A 13,684-nucleotide genomic window follows, 5' to 3' on the forward strand; every position below is an offset into this window, starting at 1 on the left:
CAGAAGATAAATCACTCTGCACAGAAGCAGCTAAAACTGGAAAGACTGAGAGAGTTAGCTGTGTGTCACTTTTTTCCTTTTTATTGGTCCTGGGGAGGCTAGAGAGCTTATGACACTTAGTAGCACAGGTGACAGCAAGGGCACCACAGCCTGTGTGGCAGTGTCTTTCTGGTCTAACACACACAGAGGCTATTTATTTCTACATACTATTAACATGGTTTTTCAGAATGAAGGCACTGAAGAAGGATAGCTTCTGTTCCTGCAGGGTGGAACAGGTCAGTAAAAAGGGAAGACATAAGACCTTGGTGCTAACCACATCCTAAAAATTCCTGTCCTTAGGAGTGAATTTCGTCCTCCCAGCACAGCACTGCAAACTTCCCCAACCATAGCATCCTCCAGAACTGCTTGAGCCTGACCTGAAGAGTTCCACCTCTGGGGCTGAGAAACAGGATGGCATTCTGGTTTTCAATTCCCTTTTGCTGTAGTGAAATGTTTCCAGTAAAAATAGGAGCTGTTCAGTGTGTGCCTCAAACATTTGCTGAATGACAGCAGCACTGGGACTTTGCAGTTTAGAAAATTCCTTGTTCAGCCTTATGCGACGTGTGAGATCATGGAAAGACAGAGCAATTCACCTTCTGCCTGCCAAACGCCCGATCACCATTTAAAGATTTTACAGCATCCCTTGGTGGATATATATTAGCACCATGTAACTACTTGCAGATATTTTTCAGAGAAAGCAAATCAGAAGTGTGCAAAACAAGAGAGAAACAGGACAGCCATCTTAGCAAGAGGAAGCCACAAAAGGAGGGCAAGCGAGTCTTGGGAAACAATTCTCCTCAAATGGGGAAAGAAGTGCCTTTTTAGGTAAGTGTGTGTTCACTTATTATGTGATGCTACCACCACTTAAAGAAACATGAATGTTTTTGGGTCAGTAACAGCACAGAACATTTCCTGGTTAATCTGCACGCTGTTAGGTAAGTCCTCAAGTGCCTCTTGCTGTTGGCAACAGGGTCAAGCAAGTGCAGCAGAGTCCATCCTTGTGGCTGCCTGAGTCACTGCTCCCAGGAGGAGAAGCTGGCAGAGGTCAGGGATGGAGAAGCTCTGTGTGGCAGCTCCGTGTGCAGGAGATGACCCCAGGACATGGAGGAGCTGTGAACACGGCTCTGGAGGTTGGTGGCTCCAGCCCAGCACTGCGAGGGAAGCGGGGAAGTGCCGCTGTGATTGTGGGGATCAGCTGGCCAGGCACACGTACAGCCCGGCACCACGGCTGGGAAAAGTGCCCGCACGCTAATGAGTACAGAGACATGGCAATTAGCTTGTAAGCACTTTGGATTAGGACCATCTGTGCCACGCTCATGCAAAACCTGCTGCCACGGGCCCTCAGCCCGCCTGGCTGAAACGCTCCGGCAGGACAAACACCCGGAGCAAGGAGCTCACACTTTTCCTGGTATCGCTGCATGTCTTCTCAGACAAAGCAGGGAAAACAATTATTTTTCAAAAGAACATTGTGTTATAACAACTCTGAGCATTATAAGCAGTTAGAACTGCTCAGACCAAGTCAGTCCTGAACTCAACAACACTTTCCAGCCGAGGAGCACAGCAGAAACATATGCCGGTTTTTGGACAGGAAGGGACAAGATGAACTGAAGACAATTCTGTGGAAGATTCAAGTACTTTTCCAGGAAAAGATAAATGATTCATCATGCTTCTAATAGTGGTTAAAGCCCTAACTGCAAAAGCAGTAGCAGAGCACAACAGGTCAGATTAATTAAGAAGGAGCAGAATGACATCAATTCTGCAAATCAGAGAGGAGAAGAATTCTGGTGAAGTACCTTCAGGGGACGTACTGAAACCTTCCAGCATACAATCACCAAATCAGAATTTAGAGTTCTAAACCTACATAAAAGAACAATTAGGAGAGATGTCCTGAAAATCATGAAGGTCCAGTCCAGCACTAGGGGAGCTGCTCATGCCCTCTGTTCCCAAGATTAAGTGTTCTATTCATTGTTCCTTATAGTCTAACAGTTCATGGTAGAAAATATTACCAAATTTTTTAAAAGGTTCCTGGGAAAAAGTTAATCTACTTGCCTTTTTTTTTTTTTTTTGTAAGATAGCCCACAGTTTATGGGGAAAGGACATGTGCAACTAGTTTTGAATCTGTCAGGAAAAAATGCTATCCACTATCTGCCAAATTTATTTGATCATTCAACCTATCAGTAATGAAATGGCAGTGATTTTGAGACAGAATAATCAGACAGGAGTCTGGCAGGGTGTGTGATGCATCTGGGGATACAGATTATAAGGTTAGCTGTGTTAACATGGATGTGTTGCAGGATCAGCAGTGCCACCTGGCACTGTACCATCCTATGTAGGCACTGCAGGATTTTCTCTTCACAAATCCAGCTGTGCTTTTAAAATCCAATGTAAATTAAGAAAAACATGCAATTGCTGTATAAAATATATCTAACTATGCTTTGGGGTCTCATTTCTGAGCACAGAGCAGAATCCAAGAAAGGTCCAATGATTTAGGTCATACCTGTGTCTCCAGTATTTCCCTGCACTCAGTGCCCTACCCTTTCATAGATTTTTTCAGTGTCTTGTGGTGATACAGGATCTCTGTTCCCATTTCTCAAATGTGGCTAATGCTTCCTCACCAGAACAGACAAGTGTGTGGAGGATGGCATGGAGGTCAGGCACACAATGGCAGCAGGGCAAAGAGCTCTAGGTCCAAGCTAAGTCCAGAAGAGCTCTCAAAGAGGACGGACAAAGTCCCACATGCATTGAAAGCACTGCAAGCAGAGGGACTGGTCAGCACGACAGAGTGGGTCCTTTCCTGCAGGTTAGTCTGAGCTCTAATGAAACAGAGGGAAGGAGCAGGGATCTCATGGTAGGGACTCTGCTAGGTTGTCTCCTGCTCCTTTCCAGAGCACGATTCCTTCGACAGTGCACACCTTGCTGATGTACCTCGTTCAGTCCCCGAGTCTCCTCATGCCTGTAGCACAGACCCATGTCATCCTAAACAGGGGAATGGTGCCAAACAGTGTCAAGAGTATCAAACCCTACCACCAGTGTGTACTGCAATAGTTCAATTCCATGTCCTCACCTAGAGGTGGTTGGTGTACATGGCTCTCAGCTTACTGTGAGTGCCTTGTCAGAGTCCGTGACAGGGAAGCTGTGTCACATTGAGCCAACGTTTCTTTCCAAGACTGATCCATGTTCTGAAATGTGGAGTCTTCCAGTCAGCTGGATATAGGGGTTCAGGCAGATTTTGGTTGCCCAAGCAACTCACATGTTATGATTCCCAAACAGTTGAGATGTTGGAAGGCTGAGGACACTTGAGGGAAATGATTATGGAAAACAGAAACAGTTTTCCAGCCATACAGTCACACTGTGGTAAGATCTGCATATTGACAAGTTTTCAACTCTTCATCATTTTCTGCATGACCAACAGATTACCAAATATCAGACCAGACATTTTATTTTTCTTTTTTCCCTTATGAAATTCAGACACTAGCAAAAGAACCTGCCTGGGAAGAGCACAAGGGTGGCACAGTGCCCCGTGGGTGTGCTGCCTGCAGTCAGCCCCTCAGGAGCTGCACAACGCCAGATGAGGTTGTAAAATAAGATAATGAAGATTACTGAAGATCAGGACATCAGATCTTGATGGAACACCAGTCAGCATCGTTCCAGGGACACAGATGCAGCAGCTCACATCACTGGACACCACTGATAACTGTTTGCAGACCATCCTCATCATCACATTTTAAAATTCTATTTGTTTGCCTGGAAAAACTGTTCTAACTGGCAAAGTGATGTGCTTGGATCTCAAACACCAGGCTGATTTCCAGCCTCTGTTGATGAACAGTTTCCACTGCAAATCAGCGCCTGTAACCCCAATAACCTTCATTTAGTTGCACAGCTCCTGACCTGAATCAGTCCCTCAGTCATTTAATTTGAGGCTCATGATTAATTAGGTAGGTAGCTTGTGTTAATCAGCCATTTGTTAACTGTCAAAATGCCCCCACCTCATGCAAGACTGGATTCCTCTAGCACAAGATGTCCTGGCAAGGTGGAGCATGACAAGGAGCTGGTCAGGCAGATCAGTGGGTTTGTGTCAGCTCCTGTTGTGTATTTCAGCTTTGGCAAAATTAGTGCAAATTCTCTTTTTCCTCTCCACCTGCCCTGAGCTGTGTTTTTAAAGGTTGGCTGGCATGCAGAGCATATAGCATTAACAGAAATGCTGCCAATTACTTGAGATACACTATCAAAATATTTTTAAGGCAGCTATTTTGCAAGTACAATATGAGTAATGTCTAAAGTCAGCCCCAAAGTTGCAGCCACTGTGATAAGCCAGATAAATCAAATCAGTTGGTTTGACTCACATTTCTTATTCATCAACTTCACAGTGATTTGTCTTTTCTGACAGCAGGCTACTTGCCTTTCAGAGGCAAATTCAGAGAGAAATGCAGAGTGAGAGGTCTGCTAAGCAGCTCTGTGCAGAAGCAAAAGGAGTAAGAGTCACAGGACATAAGAAAATATCATATAAAATCATAGAGCATAATAAAAATGATCCTACCCTGACCTGTGACCATGGGTGGGTAAAGAAACCATTGTCCTGAGCAGAGACCACTGAGCTCTCAATACTCAGCTCACTGCTGTGTGCCAGCTGACAAGTCAAGCTAAGGGATTGCAAGCACCTTTGGATAAAAATGTACCATAACACCTTCTGCAACACTCCCAGATACCTGGTGACCAAACCCAATATAATAAGAAAAGCTTTCAGATTCAGACAATTCACAATTTGAAGTGTGACTGCCTCTTGGCTACCAAAACTACAGATAATTGAATCTGAAAGTTGTAAAGTGCTCAAAGCACCCAGCTCCAAACAAGCTCATGCCATTCCCCAAGAGTCTTCATCCAGCTCTGGAGCTAAGCAACATACTGATTTTGGAATAGCACAAGCCAACTGAGATTTGAAAATTAGCATAACAGCTTAAATTGCTTTTCATTAATTTTTCTTGGTGATGAATTCAACTTTAACTTAAGATAATAATTCATTATATTCTGCAACATTAACCAAATGACAGGATTTCAGAATTATGGGGTTTTTCTTTGAGTAGTTCATTCTGAATTAAAATATTCACCCCTTTGTACATCTGGTCCCTTATTCTTGAATGAAGGTCAATGTTGAAGCTAAATCAAGGGAAAAAGCAGGGACTATCATATTTGTAGTTAATTCAGCATCTCTAAGGAACATTCATACTCTGGAGTTTTAAGTTCACAACTGTTTTGGAAACTGCTCTTTCTAGGCAACATGCCATCACTAAGAGAACTCTTGTGTACCAGGAGTTCCTCATTATTCATTTCACTGATGAGATGTTTTGGGATGAATCATGCATTGCGAGAGTTCATTTTGAGGTTTGTCTTGTACGCATCCCCGTGTGAAACATCCAGTTCTAGCATGAAAAATTAATCTGGTGCCCTGAGGCATGGAGGCGACAAGCAGATATATCCCTTGATGATGAAAGAATGGAAATCTTGCGAGTTGTGAAGTTGGCATCATCACTTTTGAGAAGACTTTACACCTGGAAAACACCTGATGAAGCTATTAAACCCCAGGTGCACTCTTTTACCCACTGGAATCAGCAGCAATGCACCACCAGACCAATATCTTTTAAACCTCTTTTTATGGAAAGAAAACAAACAAAACCAGCTAATAAACATTCTGTAATTCATAAGAATTGGGCCTGTTAGTATATTAATCTCCAGGAACAGGAGAGACAAGTTTCTCTTGCTGCCAAACAAACATAACACATCCCCAAGATCAAGATTTCAGTAGGATCTCTTACCTCAAACTAGCATATTTTTAAATTGTTCTATCTGAAAACAAAAAGGCAAAGTTCCCTCTATTTCATGCAGGGATGTCCAAAGAAGGGCTCACTGCATGCTTGTGTCATCCTCTGTGAAAAAAACTTGTGTGACAAACAGACCAGAGAGGTTGTGGATACTTGGAAAACTTCTCCAAATCCTTGGAAACTTTGAATAATGAGGTTTAATTGGTTTCTGAATAATCTGATCAACCTGAAGATGTTCCTGCTCATTGAGGATGGATTAGACTAGCTGGCCTTAAAAAGTTCCTTCCAACCCAAATTATTCTGTGATTAAAAGCATATAGTGAAGTAGGTATGAATAATTTAAATTTTTGATAATGGTGGGTGGGTCCCTTCAAGTCATGACAATTCAACATCACACGTACTTCTAGAGATTTGTGTATTTTTAAGAACCTAGTAGCAGCTTAAAAAAGTAAGTTTATAAGTGAAACTTGCAGACTTTTCCCAGTGGTATTAATTGGTCAGGCAGTCCATGGACCAGTATGTAATGGAATAATTTGGGGGAAAAAAAGCACATTTTCCATACTAAGTATGTGTGATGTCGTCACTGCCAAATGGAAATATTACAAGTATTGCAGTAAATTTTGCCACAGACAGAAGTGGACTTATTTCTACCAATACCCATCATGCTGTGTTACCAAGATGTGTGTATGCTGAGGTATAAAACCTGTTAATAGCCCAGCAGTCCTTCCTCCTCTGCTCCTCCATGTCCCCCTCTCTCACAGCAAGGAACAGACTGCAACGGGGCCAGGAGGCCAGGCTGTCCCTCTTGTCACAGGCTGCAGTGACTCAGCCAGAGCATGAAGCCACAGCCTCACCCTGTACCTTGATTTTCACAGAGACACCCTCCGTTTCCCTGGAAATACAGAGCCTCACGAGCAGAGACTGCTGTGTGTGTCTGTCTGTATGGAGGGACAGGCTGTTGGTGTTCCTTTGCACAGCAATGATGTTTATGTGCAGGATAAGGAGTTGCCAGCTTCCCCAGGGACAGCGTGCAGACCCCATCCTGCAGTGGGTGCTCACTGTGCTCCAGCAGCAATGTAGGGATGTTTCCCAAGTGCTGGGGGAGCTTCACTACCCTTGTTGCAAGTGGGAGATTTTTGCAGCTCGTCATCCCTGCCCCTCGTCTGTGACCCCATGCATGGGCAGGGCTAGCCAGGTCCTGGTGTGAGCTGCCATTCCTAAGCAAGAAACAAATGCTGAAAAGGGCTCGTGAGAAAGAGTAACAAAAAAGTAGGTGAACAGAACTGTGGCATAGGATATATCTTATTGTTTCTTATATTTCTCTGGCTGCTTCTTCTCATCAAGTGCAATCAAAAAAGGCCGTGCTCTTCCCACTTGAGTTAATCAACATTTGCACTGACAGTGAGTAGAGCTCAGGATAAGGAGACACTCTAAAATATGTCCTTATTAACCTCTGTAATCCTCCCTGTGCTTGTTAAAGGTGATGGCAATTTAATACGTATTACTCTGTTGTATTTAATATTTTTCTTTACATGCCACTTCAGTTTCAGTTTCTGTCTGTTCTAGCAGCAGAGAGGGGAAAAGACAACCATTCTGCCCTTTGCCTTGCAAGGAAAAGGATAGAACCCAGAGGTCTGGGAGAATAGCAAAAAGCCATATTTATTAAAAAGTCACCCCCTTTCTCTTGACTTGTCCTAAATAGATTTATTAGAAACACAAGTGAGTACTCACAAGGGCACTGTCAATTTAAAAATTACTGCATCTCTGCCTGTAAAGTACTCACTGTCCCTTGCCACAAATAAAGCTGCAGCTCAATATAAATGAAGGCAAAGAAGAGGTAAAAGTCTTTGTTATTTTGCTTCCCCCACCCCAGGTCTTGCATTCACACAGCCCTCTCTATCTCTTTGCAGCAATCTATTGCCTCTTTCCACCTACGGTCATTCTCCCTCTTCAGAGGTTTGTTGTACAGTTGCAGAAGAGGAGAAAAGATTTCCATTAAAAAAAAAAAAAGGTATCAGGAGGTGGGACCCTTCCTGCATTTGTGAGCCAGCTGAATGTAAATTGAAAGGTAAAACATAAATGCAAAGAGCTTAATTATTTTGTTGTGCTACAGTTTCTAGCAGTGAGTTCATTGCTTGTCCTTTGTTGCTGTGCACCTTAATCCTTTATTTTTGTTAATTGCTCCTGAATGTTCATTTCTAGAAAGGGAGAGGTGCTGTTGGAGTGGGGCAGAAATATCCACAGGGCCAGGGCTGGTGCAGGCTGCCCTGTGCCCTGCTCCCAGCCCCAGCTGTCCAAACAGCATGGATCTGCTGCCCAGCCTGGGGCTGGCTCTAAGTGCCATAAAACTTATGAATAGCAGGTTCTTGTTCCTGCCTTCTGGTGTCTGACCCTCTGCTGGTCACGTTCTCCAGATAATCGCTGCGCTTGGAAATCTGCTGTTTGTAAGGAGTGGGATGAAAGTCACCATTCTCCTGGCCATGGTCGTGCAGGAGAGGGCACATCCCAGCCCAGGGCCACCACAGCCAGCCCTCGTGCTCTCGGCATCTTTTGCTGGTCACTGTGACCCCGAGAGATGTTAAAAGTCTCTTTTCCCAGCCCAGCGCTTGAAGAATGAGTCGGAGCTCTTCATTTCTTGATCTTGATCTTGTTTATTGCATCTTATCTATAAAAAATTTTCTCCTGCCCTGCCGAGGTCCGTCCAGCAGGACAGTTCCAGGCACTCTCCCTGCCCTCGGGGTGGTGTTATGTCTTTATACTAAAAACTACGTTTACAATGTTTACAATTACTTTCCAATACCTATCACCTATATTAGAGAGTGAGCTTCTACTCTAAACCAATCTAAAAGTGCCAGCATCCCAGCAGAAGATGGAGGCCAAGAAGAAGAAGGAGAAAGGCTGGACACGCCCAGACCCCTCCATCTTGCCTCCTGAACCCCCATTCTAAAAATCCCAAAATCTACTTTTCCACCCCATGATAAATTCACTGTCATTCTGCCTAAACTGTTGTGGCTTACTGGTCTTCATGTAAGGCTGGTAATTTGCTCCACGGGTCATAATCAAAACCACAGGCATTTTGGATTCCATGCCAGGGCTTCTGAGCCGTCTGGCAGGGGTCGTGGCCCTTCTGGGCAGCCAGAGAGATGTTCTGGGTTCCCACATCATGCTCCCAGTGTTTCTGGCTGAGGGATCTTCTGCTGTGTGCTACAGCTCTTTCTGGCAACTGGCCCCAGGGAACTTGTTTAGGGAGCAATGCTGGGAGCACTGACCCCACCCTGGCTTCCCCTGCAGCCCCTCAGTACAGCTCAGTGCCCGATTTATTTGACTCCACAGACAAGCACATCCCTCAGAACCACATAAAGGTTCTGTCTAAGCTGTGTGGGCTTTGTCAGAACCCAGGATATTCCTCTGAATGCCCTGGAGCACTCGAGACCCTGACAGGGGGCTCAGAGACCTTGGCATGGAGTCAAAGACACCTGTGCCTTTGATTTTAACCCATGGAAACAATTACCAACTTTGTATGAAGATGTAGAAGCCACAGGGGTTTGAATAGAATGATAGTGAATTTATCACTGGGTGAAAATGTAGAATTTTGGGGTTCTTAGAATGGGAGTTCAAGAGGCGAGATGGAAGGATCTGGGCATGTCCAGCCTTTCTCCTGCTCCTTCTCCTTCTTGTCCTCCATCTTCTGCTGTGATGGTGGCATTTCTGGATTGGTTTCAAGTAGAGACAGACTGTCTAACATAGGTGATAGGTATTGGAAAATTATTGTAAATAAAGTATATGTAGTTTTTAGTATAAAAAGATAACACCGCCCTGAGGGCGGTCAGTGTGCCGTGAACAGACCTGCCAGACAGACCTCAGCAGGCCAGGGTAAGAATGTTATAGATAAGGAAAAATAAACAACCTTGAGAACAAGAGATGAGGAATCCCATCTTCTTCTTCGGTCTCAGGGCAGGGAAGAAGAGACTTTGTAACACCTCAGGGTCATCTCGACACCAGAGACCTCGTCACGGCTTCACACAGGAGTCTCCTGCCCGCCACTGCAGAATCAAGGACCACCACTCCTTGTCCTATCACAGCACACAGAGACAGCAAAAGTGCCTGCAAAATTCCAGCAAGATCATTCATGATGAAATCAAACATTTTTTCTGACATTAAATTTTAGCTCAACTTTTCCTCTTTCCACTCCCACCCAACATCCAAGCTGTTGGAAACACACCACCTACCTGGTGTGAGGATGTTGGGCTGCAGACACTGTGCAGCTTTGCTCCTTGGAAAGCTTTTTCTGCCTTCCCCTTTGGAGACAGAACCAACGTGGGAGAGCTGTGGCTGTGACAGCTCTGCCAGGTCTCTGCAGTGAGGTCCCAACTGCAGCACCCTGCCTCTTCCAGTGGACACACACATCTTCTCCATGCCTCCCCTTGGAACAACTAGGGGAGCCCTTCCCTTCCACAGCTTGCAGCAGATCAGTGGAGATCTGTCAGGAGCAAAGAAAACCCTAATTCATCCTCTCTTCCCCCAAGCACTCTGCTCTCTTTGTCAGCTCTAAGTTTGGGGGAACAGTCTTCCACAAGTAAAGTATAAAAACCAGGGAACAGTTATTACTGCAGCATATTGCTTCCAGCCTACAGGTTATATCAAAAATGCTGGAAGAGCCCTGTCATGGCCCTTAGGAGAAATTTTGAAGTGTCTTATAATAAGTATGCTTTCCAAATCTTCTGTAAGCTTAGCTATGCTGTAAGATTTGGCTGAATTCAAATCATTTTTACATTCAGAAAAAAAAGGCAAATATTTGTTGAACTCATAATAAATTCAGGATGGATGGATACTAACAGCAGAACAGTCTATTCTTAGAAATATGTAAATTGGATTTAAATAGAGTTTCTCACAAAGGTTGTGCAGGGAGATAATGGGAGGATTACATTTCTAATGTACCAAGCTATTCTGAATTCTGGATGAGTTCTTTCTCTGAAAATTAATTTTTTTTCAATGCTACCAAAAAGAATCCCATAAAAACGGGTGAACCGCATTTTAATCAAACGCTAAGTTTATTCTGGTTAGTTTTAAATTATCTAGATGCTGCTTTGGAAGGAGGTTGCACTAGGGGCTGATTCAACAAAACCAAACCACACTTTCCAGCTTGTACATTAGTTTTCTGGGATGTTGACAAGGCAAATATGAAGCCCATTCTCTTCCAGCAAGTACCACAAGTGGCAGTTTTTGGGACAATTCCTCCGTGTTCTGAAGGATGCTGTAGGGAAGAGGGAGCAAGCCGGTGCTTTCACACACTTCCACATCAGGTCAGCAGACTGATGCTGAGCAGCAATGCATCATTCTGATCCCAATCTCCTGTGGGATTTTGAGTCAAATGGCTTCTGTTCCTGCTAATGGCTACTTGGCCTTTGTCCCCTCCTATGGGCCTGCACACAGCCATCCCAGTGCTCTCATGCAAAAAGGTCCCTCTTAGAGCCTCCCAAGCAAACCTGCAAGCACTGCAGAGTCAGCTCCTCATGGGTTATCCAGAATGAGCTGTATGTACACTCCCCATATTGCTTAAAAGCCTTTTATGAAGCAGTACACCCTGGGGAGCATTTGCTGTCCAGCAATCCCCCACTCATTTCTTTTGCCCCACCAGCCTGAATATTTATGAGGTGGCATGTGATTTGATGGTACTGGTTCCACATGTAGTGATGATGTCATGTGTTTTAGATTTTAAATGCCAGTTTCATTTTGTAGTGCATAATAATTTGTTTCTTTGGCAGTCCATAAAGAATTGCACTGAGTCTTGGCATGCCTGGCTGCAAGGACGTGGAAGGGGAAGCAGGACTTAATGTGCACAAGGGGTTGTACCCAGAGTGGTGCAGTTCATGCTTTCTGCCAAAAACATCATCTGACATCAAGATATGTCTATGCATGCCTGTAACACTTGCTCCTCCAAGTGCCTTGCCAGCAGTGATGAGCAAAGCCCTGCAATATCTGGGCAGTGCATGTTTGATGTTGAGTCCTACTCAGCAAAGTCTGATGTAAGGATGGGAAAAGGCAAAGCATCCCGCTAAGTTTACAAAAACACATGTGCGAGAGACAATCCATCTTGCACAACTTCCACAGCTTCACTGGAGCCATCCTTCCTCTCCCAGACACAGGCATCATCAGATTTTGGGCATATCTCCCCTAAACACTGCTCTGGTTAGGGGGCAGCCCACACCTTCAAGCCTCTATTCAATTTTTTTCTCCTGAAATTAGAGTCCTGGGTGCAATCTAACCATCATACCTCCTACTTAGTTTTGAACCAGTTTCCAGTGCAGAACAAGAGGGGTACATTTGGGAAACAGATGCTCAAAGAAAAAGACAAGTTGGATAAAGAAATAGGAAACCAATGTCCTTTCTATTGGCCTAAAACACTTCTGGACAGAACTTACACCTCTAAGGGAATAGTAACAGGAACCAGCAAGGCATGCAATTCCCACTGCAGTAAATAAAAGTGTTACCATCAGATGCACACACATGTATGAAATTTCATGGGCATTTACATAGAAACAAAGCCCTTCCAGTAATTTCTGCTGCTCACAGAGGAGTCTGTGCCATGCTGGAGCTTCCCAAACAGTGGGATGAATGCTGCTTGCCAGGTGAAGGGTGCTAGCACAGTCCCATGGGCATTGCTCCATCACTGCACCACAGGCAGAATTTCTAAAAGAGCTGTAACTTTGTAGTGCTCTAAGCAAATTCATTCAAAGGAGGATCACCCTCTGGCCAGGACAGTGTAAAGAGCACCCTGCTAGTGCACTGGTAGCAGCATGCATGCTGCACCTACAGCAAGTGGGTCCAGACTCTCTCCTGCCTTTGCTGCCTGTTCTGCCCAGATAAAATAATTCATCCTTGTCAAAGCACACCCTGCCTGCACAGGCCCTGTATGATTTTTCATTACTATCTCAGCTGCTTCAGTCTGGGGCAAGACCTTCCTGCACAACTGTACAGGCAGGGATAAGCTGTGGCTGAAGGTGGCACCTGCAATTTAGTGGCATCTACTTGGCATGGTGGTGTAGGTGCACTGCACTGCACTGCACTATAATGATGTAATTTATTATTACATTTACATGAATAGAGCTCTTGCTGATCTTCTAATAACTCATCCTAGCATTCATGCCTGAATCAGTAAGAAAAACTGTGCAGATAAAGGAAAAGCTGAGAGAGAAAAATTAAACACCCTGAAAACTGACAAGAAGAAGAGAAATTCTTAAAGGAATTGTTTGCACAACCTGGTTACTGAAATAAACCCATCTATTACTCCCAGTGCAAGCTCCCACAGATGTGGGTGCTTGGTGGGATGGCTGTTGGAGGCATGAAGCTGTCACTGCTGCCTGCAGACATGAGACAAATTCCTCAGGGACAGGCAGGATGGGGTGGGCATCCTGAAGCCCACACGGGGCTGCTCCCCATCCAGGAGCTTGTGGGTGCTCCTTGCTGGTGAGGCTGCCCTATGCCAGCTGTAAAGGGCAGCCTGCTGCCATCTCCCAAGTCAAGAGCTCTGCAAGCACAGGCATAGTGCAAAATCACAGTGTAACAGGTCAAGCCAGTGAGCAGCATATTGTTGTCACTTTAATTTCCTATTCCTCTCTATGCCCTGATCTCTGGCCTGAAGGAGCTTCCTCTCCTGAGGCAAATTAAAGCAATGTTAATACCATCTTTTCATGGATGGACACAGTTGGACAAAACAAGCCTTGAAGAAAACAGTGCTTTCCTTAGGATTGGGACAGCAAAAGAATCAAATACAGATCCAGAGCAACTGTTCTGGGTGCAGTCTGGCGATGCTGATCTGTCATGCTGTT

Source organism: Melospiza melodia, chromosome 2, assembly GCF_035770615.1.
Source record: "Melospiza melodia melodia isolate bMelMel2 chromosome 2, bMelMel2.pri, whole genome shotgun sequence".
Lineage (NCBI taxonomy): Eukaryota > Metazoa > Chordata > Aves > Passeriformes > Passerellidae > Melospiza > Melospiza melodia.